The sequence below is a fragment of the Hylobates moloch genome, unplaced genomic scaffold (genome assembly GCF_009828535.3).
Source record: "Hylobates moloch isolate HMO894 unplaced genomic scaffold, HMol_V3 SCAFFOLD_9, whole genome shotgun sequence".
Taxonomy (NCBI): domain Eukaryota; kingdom Metazoa; phylum Chordata; class Mammalia; order Primates; family Hylobatidae; genus Hylobates; species Hylobates moloch.
In genome coordinates this window covers 114,008,090-114,022,143 of record NW_026652284.1, presented here as the reverse complement: position 1 = coordinate 114,022,143, position 14,054 = coordinate 114,008,090, and positions in this window count along the sequence as shown.

Below are 14,054 nucleotides of genomic sequence, written 5' to 3'. Positions count from 1 at the left end.
TTTCAACAATGCTGTGGGTCAAATGTGTAGAGGGCAGGACACTCACAAAACATATTGACACAATAGCAGTGAAAGGATTGGGGTCAGGGCCAGAGTAGAGATTTTTTGCAATGAGATCTTGGGATGGAAAGGAGGCAAAACACACTCTCATGCTGGGGCCTGCTTTCTCTGAAATGCTGCAGAAAGAAGGAAAATGTGTGTTGAGGGCCTTCAGACCATGAACGGGCATTGCTCTCTAGAAGGTAGAGTGGTGGGAAATCAAAAAGGTAACAAGTATATGGTCAAGAGCCAGACACACAAAGTAAGAGTCACGTGTCTACACAAACATCATAGTATTTTGTATCAGTCCGAATGAACGAGGTTGTGTTGTGTAAGAAATAATGCAACATCTCAGAGACCTAAAGGCACCGACTTTTACTTCCCTCTTAGGTTGGCTGCCCATCGAGGGCAGTGCTCCATGCTGTCTTCCCTCCAGGGCCAGGCCGAAAGGGCAGCCCCTGTCAGATTCATGACCATGATTGCAGGGGGAAGAGTTGGCAAATTGCTCACCGGCCCTCAAAGCTCCCACCCAGGTGCAACACATGTCACTGTTGCTTACTTGTCATTGGCAAACACCCATCACATGGCCACATCTGAAGGTTAGAAAATACAATCTGGCCTGGCGCAGTGGCTCATGCCTGTAATCCCAGCACTTTGGGAGGCCAAGGCAGGCAGATCACTTCCCCATACTTACTTTCAACAAGCAGAGCCCAGGAGGTGGAGACCAGCCTGGGCAACATGGAGAAACCCCGTGTCTACAAAATATACAAAAATTAGCCGGGTGTGGTGGCATGCACCTGTAGTCCCAGCTACCTGGAGGACTGCGACGGGAGGATCACTTGAACCTGGAGGTCAAGGCTGCAGTGAGCCAAGGTGACACCACTGCCCTCCAGCCTGGGCAACAAAGTGAGTCCCTATTTCAAAAAAAGAAAAGAAAACATAATCTTACCAGAGGGCAGAGAGCTAGAAATATTTAGTAAAGAACAATGTTAATTACTACAAACCACATTTGTGAACGCCTCCTTCAGGCTTCAGAAGAGGAAACTCTTGGATGTTCAGGGCACAAAGGATGCTAAATGGGTATTCCATGTGTAATTGGTTTTTATTTTTCTTGCAATCTTCAAGTACAGAAAATCCTATTCACACTTTGTTACCTGTAGTCTATCTTTATTGTCTTAATAATTTTTATTAATATACATACATGAATTTTAAAATAGTCACATTTTAGTTATATAGAAATGTATACATTTTAAGATTATTTTATTTTCAATGTAATTTAATTTATATATGAAGGCATTCATCTTTGCACTTAAGGACTTCAGCCACCCTCGTTCTTTTTTCCTATAAAGCCCTACATTCTAGAATCACACATTTGCCTCTTCTGAGTAACTTTATGATCTCTTTTTCAGTGCTTGGGGAACCCCATCACAGAAAACCGATTCCACGGTCCTAATATTGAGGAGCACTCCATATTAAGGGCAAAAATAAGCATGAAAAGGAAAGGGAGAGAAACAAAAATTAAATAACCAAGAAGCTCAGAATGAAGACAGAGAGGGACAGGGGTTGATGAGAGGGTGTAGAGGGCCCACCTGTCCCACGCCCCTGCCACGTGAGGTTAGTGATCACGGGGGCAGCCTTGCAGGGGATTGCAGCTGCAGAAGAGCCATTCAGAGTGGCAGAGCTGTTCTTCCAGGCAGCCCTAGTCCTTCCCACGCAGCTTGAGCCTTAATTAGGAATGTGGTCCTTAGGCCTCAGGGGGACCACCTCTGCACACTGTGGTGCCAGGGCCCCAAAGCCTGTGGGACTGGTGGTGAAGGAGGAATCTGAGGTTCGGCCTGGGGACCAGGAGGGTCATCTCAGTTACAGGATCCACCCTGCAACGCAGCCCAGAGACTTGTCCTCCTCACCCGGCCAAGCAGGATCACCCCTAACACGCACACTCCAAACCACGTGTCTCCCTCCAACCTGATCACGGCAATGCCCCATCTCAGAACCCATCCACTGAGAATTCACGACCAAATCTGAGAATTAAAGCAGGTAGGGCCTTCGTGGAAGAAGAAAGTCTTTCTGTTTGTCTGTCTCTTGCTCGGTAACCAAATGCATCTCTATAATAAAATAACCCAGAGGGAAGGAGGGTCAGGAAAATGGGTTTATTTATGGTTTCTAGCAAGGACTGCACTTAAGGTTTTCTGATATTCATAATTAGTTGGGGAGGGAAAGATCACTGACTTTTCAAGCACCATGTCTTCATTAGGCATGTGGTCCTTAGGCCTTGTGGGAACTGCCTCTGCACCCTGTGGTGCGGGTGCCCTAAAGCCCGTGGGGTTGGTAATGGAGGAGGAAAAATCCAAGGTTCAGCTCAAGAATCGTGTGCTCCGGGAGAGGAGGTCCCCAGGACCCACGTGCTGCCTGTGACCACCCACAGGCTTTGTGTCTTTGCACAAGTCCCTTAGCACCTCTGAGTCTATCGCCTTAGCTCTAAAATAGAAAACAAGAAGAGGCTGGATTAAAGGCTGGCAAAGGTCCCTTCCCACTCTAAATAACACACTGTTATGAATGCCAGGATTTGGGCCCCATTTTATACCACTCTACAGTATGCTAAAAACACTTCAACACCTCATCCTCTCCACCTGGGCTACACTTGACCCTTCCTCTCATGCAGGCAAAGTCCCTGGAGGCTGACTCCATGTCCCTCCTTGATATGGTTTGGCTGTGTCCCCACCCAAAATCTCATCTTGAATTATAATCCCCATAACCTCCATAATTCCCATAATTCCTGTGTGTTAAGGGAAAGACCAGGTGGAGGCAGTAGAATCATGGGAGCAGTTTCCCCTGTGCTGTTCTCATGATAGTGAGTAAGTTATCATGAGATCTGATGTTTTTATAAGGCGCCCTTCCCCGCTTTGCTTGGCGCTTCTACTTCATGCCGCCTTATGAAGGTGCCTTGCTTCCCCTTCCCCTTGGAACATGATTGTAAGTTTCTTGAGCCCTCCCCAGCCATGCTGAACTGTGAGTCAATTAAACCTCTCTTTTCTTTATAAATTACCCAGCCATGGACAGTTCTTTACAGCATTATGGAAATAGAATAATACACCCCCTCCTACATCTTCCTTCTGACTGTCCAGAAGTGGAGATGCATCATAGATATTCTTTCAAGAGTCATCTTGAGACTACACAAATGACAAACCCTTCTAGGCTTCAGTGTTCTTAGCTCTTGTCAGCTTTACTTAGATATGTCAATTCACTTGTAATAAGAGTTCACATTTTCTTAACACTTGCTATATGCCAGGCATTGCTGTAAACAGGTTCCTTTTTCTAAACTTCCTCATATTCAGTCCTAAGTAATGTGATGAGTCAGGTGCTATTATTATTACCCCCATTTCACAGATGAGTTCACTGAGACACAGAAAGGTAAGTACCTTTCCCAAGGTCATACCTCTAGGGAGGTGACGAGCAGGACCCAAACCTGCAAGTCCAGCTTGAAAGCCTGTCCTTCAATTTCTATTGATCTATCCACCCATCCACTTCTAGAGGCTTCTCTCTGCTCATGCCTCTTCCCTTCTTCTAAAGGTCAGCCATCATTTCTCTGCTCAGGATTATACAGTGTCTCTGTTTCAAGACAGTTGCTACCTTTGTACAACTATGGCCTCCTATCATCTCTCAAAACAAAAGCCTGAGAATAGAAGAGATGAAAATACAACCTTTGTAAGATTGTGTGTGTGTGTGTGTCTGTGTGTGGCAGGGAGGCCAAGGACTCTGTGCCAATGCCAGTTATGAATGGAGTTGGGGGTCTGCACCGTGCCCCTTCCTCATCCACATCCACTAAACCCCAGCATTGCCCAAGCAGCAGGCCAGCTCTACTGCAAGAAACTCCACTCTAGCCCGGAAGGTATTTTCTAATTTCACCACCTTGGAGTTTTCATTGCAGCAATGAATCTTATCAAATTGCTATTGCTCCAGAAGCGTTTTCAAAGAAGAAATGAAAACCATGATCACCAGGGTGAGGTAATAGATGCATTTGATTCAGTTGTAGAAGTGAGGAGACCAAAATCACTCTCCCACCTGGAAAATGTTCTCTTGTTGGCTCCTGATCCGGGCTTCTCTGTGTTTCTGACATCAGACAAAGAGCAGCAAAGGACTTTACCCAGCGATGCCTGTCTGCAGTTTCCCCAGGCCCCGACTCTGCCCTCACTCATCTCTGGAAGACCAGGCCTGGTGGAACGAGCATCTGTCCATGGCTCCGTTTCCTCCCCTGTCAGATGATGAGACTAACACCTGACCCGCCGGCGGCCACCGGCGTTAAATCCACGTGGCATGAAAAGTCTACCAAACAGCCCCGAGCACTGGAGGGTGTCTGTGAATGATAGTTGAATTCAAATGGAAAGGGATCTTGAGAATGAATGTGTTTGATGAGCTCAAATTGGGCAAATTCTGGCTACCAGGTGGTTGTTTAGATGCTATCTGAGAAAGAAATCCGTCTCTTCACTCAGAGTTTGCAGAAATTTAAAACGGCAAATATGCATATAACCAGTGCTAACTCAGATACAGGGAGATTGTCTTATTATTTCAGGCACAACCAGAGTAGTTTCTGCTGTGGCCGTTGAACACTTTGCTTGTAGAGGCTCAGATGAATGGCAAAATACAGAACATCCGTGAGACCAACAAACGTAATTATGCAATCATAACTTTCATCTATGGAGCACCTTCCATGTGTCACGCATTGTGCTCATATTAGCTCCATTCATCCCAAGAGCCCTTTCATGCTTCTCATTGCAGAGATGAGGAAATTGACCTAATTTGCTCAAAAACAGAAAACGTGGTTGGATCCAGTGTCCCTAAGGTTCATTAGAGATGGGGATCACTAGTCCCTCTTCCTAGGTGAAGAAATTGAAGTGGTTTGTCCATCTCAGCCAGTCAGGAGTGGAATCTGGCCTACATTTTAGGTCTTGCTGACTCCAGACCCCATGGCATCAAGTACTACTCACCAGCAAACTCAGCCCCCGATGAAGTCCATGATGCAGCAAACCGGGACCCTAACATGGGGGTCAGGTGAACCTCCCACAGCCCAGCAGCTTGGTAGGAGAAACCTGCCAGAGGATGTGAATACAGATGCTGAGGACAGTCCTGGAGCGCTCTTTCTGTATTAGCAGTTCAGAATCCCGGTGTTGCTGAAGGGAGAGGTGCCATAGCAGAGATAAGATATGAGGTGCCATGGGGATGCAGAAAAATGAGTCAGAAGTGGGGGCATCAGGAGGGAAGCAGAGGTTAAGCCATGGCGACCTTGACTTTGCCCACGACTGCAGACTCTGTGCTGCCCATGATGGGGAGCCTTTGAAGCAAGGATCTGGCAGGATCAGGTTCGTGGGTTAGAATGAGCTCTCTGCAGGAAGAGCGGAGGGTGCAGGAAGCTGGGTCTGCATGGAAGAGGATTGGTGGCCCCAGTTGCAAGGAGACCTTGGGAGACAAAGAACTGTTTGGCTTTTTTCTTTTTATTTTTTCTTTCTTTTCTTTTCTTTTTCTTTTTCTTTTTCTTTTTTTTTTTTTGTGCCTTTTTGATTGGCCTCCATTTCCTGGTGATGAGAGGAACTAAGAACTTCTAAGTGGGGGCTGTCAGTGATACGTGGGCTTATTGCACAAACATTAATTATTCACCTGGTTTGTTCACTGATGTATCTCTAGCCCATAGAAGAGTGCCTAGCACAGAGTAGGCACCCAATGATACCCATCAAATAAATGTATGAATAAGTGAACGATGGAAAGATGGCAAGAGCTGGGTGGGGGTGGAGTATGAGAGTACCCAGTCCCCAAGTTTTAAATTGGAGCCCTCAGAGGATTCACCTCACGGCCTGTGCCTGACTCCAACCTGGTGGGAGTCTGAGTACCTGGTATGTGCCAGGCGCAGTTTTGTCTCTGGGGTTGGAGAGGACACAGAGACTGTGTGGCTCTCTGCCCTGCACAGACCAAGCATCTCCCAGGCATGTGGGTTTCCACCTCAGTGAGCAGAAGAATGAACAAGGACTTCTTTGTCTCTGAGACTCATTCCAGAGACATGGAGGCCAGGGATGGAAGCAAGATGTGAGGAAGTGAGATCCCCATTAGTGCGGATCAGCCTGAGACCTTCCACCTTAATGCTGAGAGAAGCTTCTCTGGGCCAGGCTACCTGCCCAAGCCTACCTTGCCCTGGGGCTGTCTGGAAACAATGCCCTGTGGGGGGCTGAATAAAGGCCACCTGAAGATGTACATGTCCTAATCCCTCATCAGAACCTGTGACTATGTGTCCTTCCATGGTGTCTTAGTCTGCTCAGGCTGCCTTAACAACATACCGTGGACTGTGTGGCTTAAAAACAAATTTGTTTTTTCTTAGTTCTGGAGCCTGGAAAGTCCAAGGTCAAGGTGCCAGCTGACTCAGTTTCTGGTAGCAACAGTTCAAGGTTGATGTTCTTAAGATGCCCACTTTAGAGATGGGAACAGTGAGGCTCTTCCAAGATTACACAAGGGGTTAGTGACTTGGATTACACTAGATCAGTTAGCTCCATTTAATGCAATGCTGTCTGGGCACCTGGTGTGTGCCAGGAACAGTTCTGGTCCCACATAGGGGGGCAGATATAAAGACCATGTGGCCCTCTGCTCTGCACAGACTGCCTGTGTATCTCCCAGCCCTATGGGGTCCTGCTTCTTTGTTGCTCTGAGCGGAGCGAACTGTCCATCTCTCAGTGGCTCCAAGAGGGCAGGTTTCCCTGTAACTGACCACCCACCAGAGCCCTCTGTTCCTGGCTTGCAGATGGCTGGCTCTCCTCTTGTTGCATCCTTACATGGCAATCTTTCTGTGCTCGCTGTCGCAAGGCCACTAATCCCATTGTGAGGGCCCACTCTCATGATCCAGTGTAAACGCTAACCTTCCAAAGGCCCCATCTCCAAAGACTATCACATCAAGAGTTAGGGCTTCAACATACGGATATTGAGGGAGCACAAGCGTTCAGTACATAACACAAAGCGACTTTGCAAATAGGAAATTACCCTGGATTATCTGGATAGGCCCAATGTCATCACAAAGGACCTTATAAGAAGGAAGCAGGAGGGCGGAAGTCAAAGAAGCAGAAACAAAGTTAGAGTGATGTGGCCATGAGCCAAGGAAGACAGGCTGCCTCTAGAGGCCGGACAAGGGAAGGAAGCAGATTTGCCCCTAGAGCATCCAGGAGGAATGTGGCTCCGCCCACACCTTGATTTTAGACTTTTCCCCTGCAGAACTGCAAAAAGATGAATTTGTGTCTTTCAAACCACTAAGTTCATGGTCATTTGTTACAGCAGCAAGAGGAAGCTGCAATATACTCTCTGACCCCCTCCTTAGCCACCTGCATTTCAGCCTCAAGAAAGCCTAAAACTAGAGCCCTGTTTCCGTAAAGTATTGCTGGGACATACTGGAGATTTGAAAATGTTGTTAGCCAATAACTAAGGAGAATACCAGGGAACTAAACAGTCTGACTTTCAAAGAACAAATTCTGCTCCCTCCCCACCAGCTTGTTCCCTTTCCATACGTTGTCTCCAGATACTGACATTCTAATACATTCAGAACAACCTGTATTAACACAAAAGGCATTTCAGGAAAAATTAAAATATTTACAAGCTCTAACTTTTTTCATTCAAGATGAAATTAGCTTTACTGGGCCCTAGGCAGATAATGTATGTTTGTACAGCATAGAAAACTATTAGAATTGAGCAATTCCCATGGGGAAACTGGCATTTTTCAGACTCTAAATTAACATTTGGAAGAGTTGCACAGTAGCAACTGAGAGGCAGCTTTCTAATCTTTTGTTAAAGTTCATAAAGAGTGTCTATGTCCATTTCTCATTTAAACTTTAAAACAGTCCAAGGTTAATGTTCTTGAGATCCCTGCTTTACAGCTGGGAACAGCGAGGCTCTTCCAAGATTACACAAGGGGTTAGTGACTTGGATTACACTAGATCAGTTGGGTCTGTTTAGTGCAATGTTGTCATGTCGTCTGAGCACCTGCTATGTGCCAGGAACAGTTTTGGTCCCAGATAGGCAGACAGATATGGGGGCCATATTGCCCTCTGCCCTGCACAGACTGTGTGGGTATCTCCCAGGCCTATGGGGTCCCCCACTTTTTTACTCTGAGCAGAGTAAACTGTACAGCTCTCAGCAGCTCTAAGGGGGCAGTTTCCCTGGAACTGACCGCCCACTAGAACCCTCATGGAGCCCCCGGCACGGACCTGACACCTACCTCACCCACCCACAGGAGCACTGGGACTTTGGGATAAGGAAGGGGACTTTTCCTCTAAGCCTATGGGATCTCCTTGAGGAATCCACCTACACTCATCCTAACCCGTCTACGAAATAAAAATCAAAAGCAGCATTTCAAGTAGATGGGGCCCATTCACAACCAGGGGCCACGGGGAGGAGTCATGCATTACCTTCTTTTTATAACCACAGACATCTTCATGTTAAAAAGAGAAAAATCAAAACAGAGTAAATCCAGTCACTTCTGCCTGCATGGCTCCTTCCAGGGACCCGCCTTTCCCCCCCAGTGACAGGTGACACCTGCCCCGGCCCCCAGTTGATGTGACCTCTGCCCTAGTTGGTGTGACCTTCACAGGCCTGAGATCAAACCACCCTGGTGTGATGTCATTGCCAGAGCATTTAGAAAACAGGAACCACTCTCAGGAAGCAATGGGGAGGGGTTGCCCTGCAGTCTTCTGGGTGGAAACAGATGGGAGGGAGACAGAGAACCTAAAATAGCAACTCTGTGGCCCCAAGCAGAGGATGAATACACAGCAGGCTGTGATGGCAACTCTCCGTCATCAGGCAACCTTATCTCACAGTTCACACAAGGAAGTGGAAATCTCCACCAGCATCCAGACTGGAGATTTGGAATCTGCTCAGCCCACGGTATTGGTTTGTTCTCAATTGCTAAACCTGCAACTGGGTAATTTATAAAGAAAAGAAGTTTAATTGGTTCATGGCTCTGCAGGCTGTACAAGAAGCATGGTGCTGGCATCTGTTCAGTTTCTGGTGAAGCCTCATGGAGTTTTCAATCATGGTGGAAGACAAAGGGGGAACAGGCATGTCACAGGGCAAAAGCAGGAGCAAGCAAGACAGAGTACAGGGGAAGGTGACACAGATTTAAACAACCAGATCTTGTCTGAACTCAGAGCAAGAGCTCACTTATCACCAAAGGGATGGTCCAAGCCATTCATGAGGGATCCACCCCCATGACCCAAACGCCTCCCACCAGAATCCACCTCCAACACTGGAGATTACAGTTCAACAAGAAATTTGGGCAGGGACAAATATCCAAACTATATCACCCTCCTCTGGCTTAATGGCCACCTACTAAGAGCCACATGCTTTCCACTCATCAATGGAGGCCATGCAGGTATCGTGCATGACACCACTGTCAGATGATGGCCAAAAGCATACCTATCCATCCCCTTGAAGCTCACTTGAAGTCCATCTCAGAAGGACAGCGGGCTTCCCTTCCCTCTCTGGTTTTCCTTCTCCTACGATTGCAGTAATGTGAATTCATTCCCTTCTTCTCTCTGTGCCCTGCACCCACACCCCACCCCAGACCCCACCCTGGATGGGAGCACCTGATATTTGAGCTTCCATGACATGGGCCCTACCCTGCACCAAGTGAGCAACTGAGCTCTGTCTTTACTCAGGCCCAGCACTGTTCCATCCCATCTTGTCCTGTCCTGCCATCTACAGAGGAGCCCTGTGTCTGGAGCTTGGCTTACCAATTGGCTATAGTCACCTGTGATGATATTATCTTCCTTTTCAACCTTCCTGTGCTTCCTTACCCCCTCTCCTCTTAGCTCCCAAGCATCGGTGAAGATCTCCTTTAAATTTGACTCCCTTTACCTTATCAAAATTACCTGCTTCAACATTTTTTATAACTGCTTCCTAACTGGAGGTGATTTTGCCCCCAGATGACATTTGGGATCTCTAAGGGGCATTTCTGATAGTCACAACTGCAGGATAGGGGGTTGGTTCCTGCTTGTGTTGAGTGGGTAGAGAGTTGGAATGCTGGTAAGCATCCTGTAGGGCCCAAAACAAACCCCCGTCCCTAACAAAGGATTCACTGTTCCAAAATGTCAATTGTGCTAAGTTGAGAAGCTCTGCTCTTGACTAGGTGTTGGCTGAGGGTAGAAATCTCAAGTTACTCATTTTTAAATCCCCAACACCTAAACATAAAACCTGATACAGAGTAGTCATCCAATATACTTTTGCTGCTGGTAAATAAATGTATGAGTGAATGAATTCTCACCTTCCTGAATCCCTTGTGCTTGCAGAGTCACCTACAGGCAAGCCAGTCTTCAGGCCCCCAAGTATCTATGAAAGCATACCTGCACACACATGCATGGACACACAGAGATGTGCACACATCCAAAGACAGACCATGCACACACACTCCCACCTAATGCTGAAGTCCAGGGACCTGCCTGACTCTAAGACTTACTCACTCAATTCCTGTTCAGCTGAGAATCAGGAGCCTGTTTTCTCTGCTACACTCAGAACGATCTCTGCACAAACACCTCGGCAGAGGCACTAAATGTTCTCCATAATTAATTTCACTGACTAGACGCATTTTCTTACTGTGACTCTAGGATTAAATAAGCAGTGAACCCAAAAGGAAGAAGATCCCTTTTTGCAATTACACACACAGAAGGCAACTCAACAACTGGAAAAGTGAGATGTCAATTTGGACAATAGCATAACAGCCCAGGAGTGTGGCAGGCAGGCCTGACTCATTACATCTAGCAATATTGGTGGGCATTGAAAATGGGGTGGCGGGGTTGCGGGGGGTGGTGGGCTGGAGGAAACAGCAGGATTGATGCCAACCCCATGGGCAGCACGAGCTGGAGCAGGCCCAGGAAAGCAGGGGGTGACAGTGACTATGAAGCAAAGGTGCTCCTCTTTCTTCCGTGCCACTTCGTCTACTGGGGACTGAGGACGCTGTAGAAATGGACAGCAAAGAGGAGGGCCAGTCCACAGGGGAGTTGGCACTAAAGTCTTGGTGCCAGTTTCATGGAAATATTGGAACAGCAAAAGACTATGATATATATACTAGCTATTGGCTCTGTGAGGCAAGTACAATTACATCTTCCTCACTTCCTCATTGAAAACCCCTGCAAGTTCTTCGAGGGTTTGCATGGCTGCAAGCACCCTGGGCTTCCCTTTATCCTGGTATTTGTCACCTTGTAGATATTTCCTGATTACTCATTTTCCTTCCCTGTTAGGCTGTGAGCTTCTCAAGCAAAAAGAAGTCTTACTAATTTCTGTATCTGCATTGCTTATCTTAATAAATGTGTGATGAATGAATAAGTAAGTAAACAAATCAGTGAGCACACTTCAGTCAGCTGAATCTGCCTAGAGTTTCAGAATGAAGCAGGGCGTAAGGGCAAGGTGACAAAAGACCATGTTTGCTGTGTGGAGGAGTTAGGATTTTAGCTGAGAGCAACAAAGAATCGGCCAGGGGAAGAGCGTGTTAAGTTCAGTGTGTTAAAGTGATCCCTTGGCATAAGCACATGCACTGAGACTTTAAACTTATCACTGATGTACTGAGTTTTTACTTTGTGCTTTGGGTCTAGTTTTTAATTGGAAAAACAAATGAACCCCTTAGTGCTGAATAGCCTCTGACAATGAAACCCTCTTCATGTCATCTTCAACCTAAGGCCTAGAATTTGTCTCTGCTAACTACACTTTAACTTAGTATATGCCATACAGTTTCAACCATGTAGTAAAACTCTGTACTCCAAAAATATAATAGTCCAGGAACAGTGGCTCACGCCTGTAGTCTCAGCACTTTGGGAGGCGCAGGCAGGTGGATCATGAGGTCAGGAATTCGAGACCAGCCTGACCAAAATGGTGAAACCCCATCTCTACTAAAAATACAAACATTAGCTGGGCATGGTGGCAGGCACCTACTAAAAATACAAAAATTAGCTGGGCATGGTGGCAGGCACCTGTAATCCCAGCTACTCAGGAGGCTGAGGCAGGAGAATGGTGTGAACCCGGGAGGCAGAGGTTGCAGTGAGCGGAGATTGTGCCACTGCACTCCAGTGTGGGCGACAGAGCAAGACTTACCCTCAAATAATAATAATAATAATAATAATAATAAAGAAACATGCTAGGATATTCCAGTTTGTTGCCTCTGGAAGATAGGATTCTTTGTGTTTGGTTCAAATTATTTTCTGTTTGGTCCAAATATTCTCTGGTGCACATGTCAATTGAATCTTTATGGAGTTGCCCACCCCATCCTCAGCTGTTCATTTGGAACCTTCCGCTTCATGAGCTCAGTAACATAAACGCTGCCACGTGTGCAACATGACCACATGCCAGGCTACTGTCCACCGCTTAGGTATGGACCCATGAATCAGACTGCACCACATCGAAGTCTTTTCCACACGGTTTCTGGAAAAGAAACTGAGACGACCCTTTCCAGGTGGTTGAAACATGAGGTGTGAGAGCTTGAGAGTTGATGGCAGCTGGGTGAGGCTGAAACCGAAAAGAAAGAAGCTATTTTCCAAAGAGGCAGCACTAAGAGTGGTTAGAAAGAATCCCATTGTTTTTCAGGCTCTGGCTTCTGACGTTCATGTTCCCAAGACCTGCCATATTCCCGTCCCTGGTTCTGGGAACTGCCTCGGTAGCTTCCCAGTAACTCTCTCTCTCTCTCTCTCTCTCTCTCGCAAAAAACAAGCTCCAGCTGGATTCCTTCCACTCACACTCCAACTGATTATAATTCATAGATTTGATTTCCTTTTACAATCTCAAAAATATCTTGAGAGCATGAGTGGATATGATTTAAATTTCTGGAGCCTCTTGCCTCTCCTGTAGTTCAGATCTAGGCCTTGGCAACTGTGACAAACCCACCAAACTTTGCTTTGAGGGGTTTCTCTCAGAATGAAAGATGGACAGCCTGTGCTTTCTGGGTACGCCAGGAGTGCAATTTGTTCTAACAAAACTTGCCCGCTGCTACCTCCCTCCCCACAAGGTCCTGGCCAGGAGCTACCATTTAATGGGCAGCCCTGCAGGTAACCTGGCCAGGAATCTGCCCATTATGAGTAGGTAGATGCTGGCATCAGAGAGACCTGGACACAAATTACTGCTCTACTGTGTATGAGCTACGTGAGTGTGCCAGTTACTAATTTCCCTAAGCTTCAATTTCTTGAGCTTTAAAATGCTACTAATCGTGGATATCCCCCTTCTAGAACTTGGGGAAGGATCAAATGATATCATGCCTGTAATTTCACTTTGCAGGGCTGTTGGCACACAGGTAGCACCATATACATGGTGGCTCACATTGTTAATGATGTATGTCATCTTCTTGGTCCTCTTTAGAGTAACCACCATTTTAACAAGAGCTGCTCTCTCCCGGAATGTTGTACTCCTGTATCACCACTGCCACCACTATGTCTGCTTGAACTGCATAATACTAATGTTTTATTTTTAATGTTCCTAGTCCTCAGCTTTTAGATCTTCTGAGGGTAACCACCTTGCATGACTGGCTCAGCCATCAACAGAGGTTAGCTTAGCTTATGCTTAGCTTATGCTGAAGGATCAAATGACCCCCAGAATCTTGGTGGATTGCAGCAACTAAGATTTATTTCTTGCTTGCAATCACATTCATCTCAAGGTGCACATGGGCAACATCTCTGCTCCACACCTCTTTATTCCAGGACTAAGGAGCAGCCCCTATCCAGCACAAACCTGCCTCATGACAGTGAAAAGAAAAAGAGAAAACCTTAAAACATCGATCAGAGTTGATATACATTAATTGCACTTAAATTTGATTGGCCAAATCAAATCACATGGTCAAACGTTATATCAGTGGGAAGTACAGTCTTCTCGCATGGATGAATTCAAGAAAATATTTCGAACAAATAATAGTCTTCCACTGAGAGTTCCTCCTCCTGGTTTTAGGGACATTCTGGCTGTACATAGAAGAAAACATTTAACTATAATGCCCCACATCTTGATTCCCTGTGGGTGGGGGA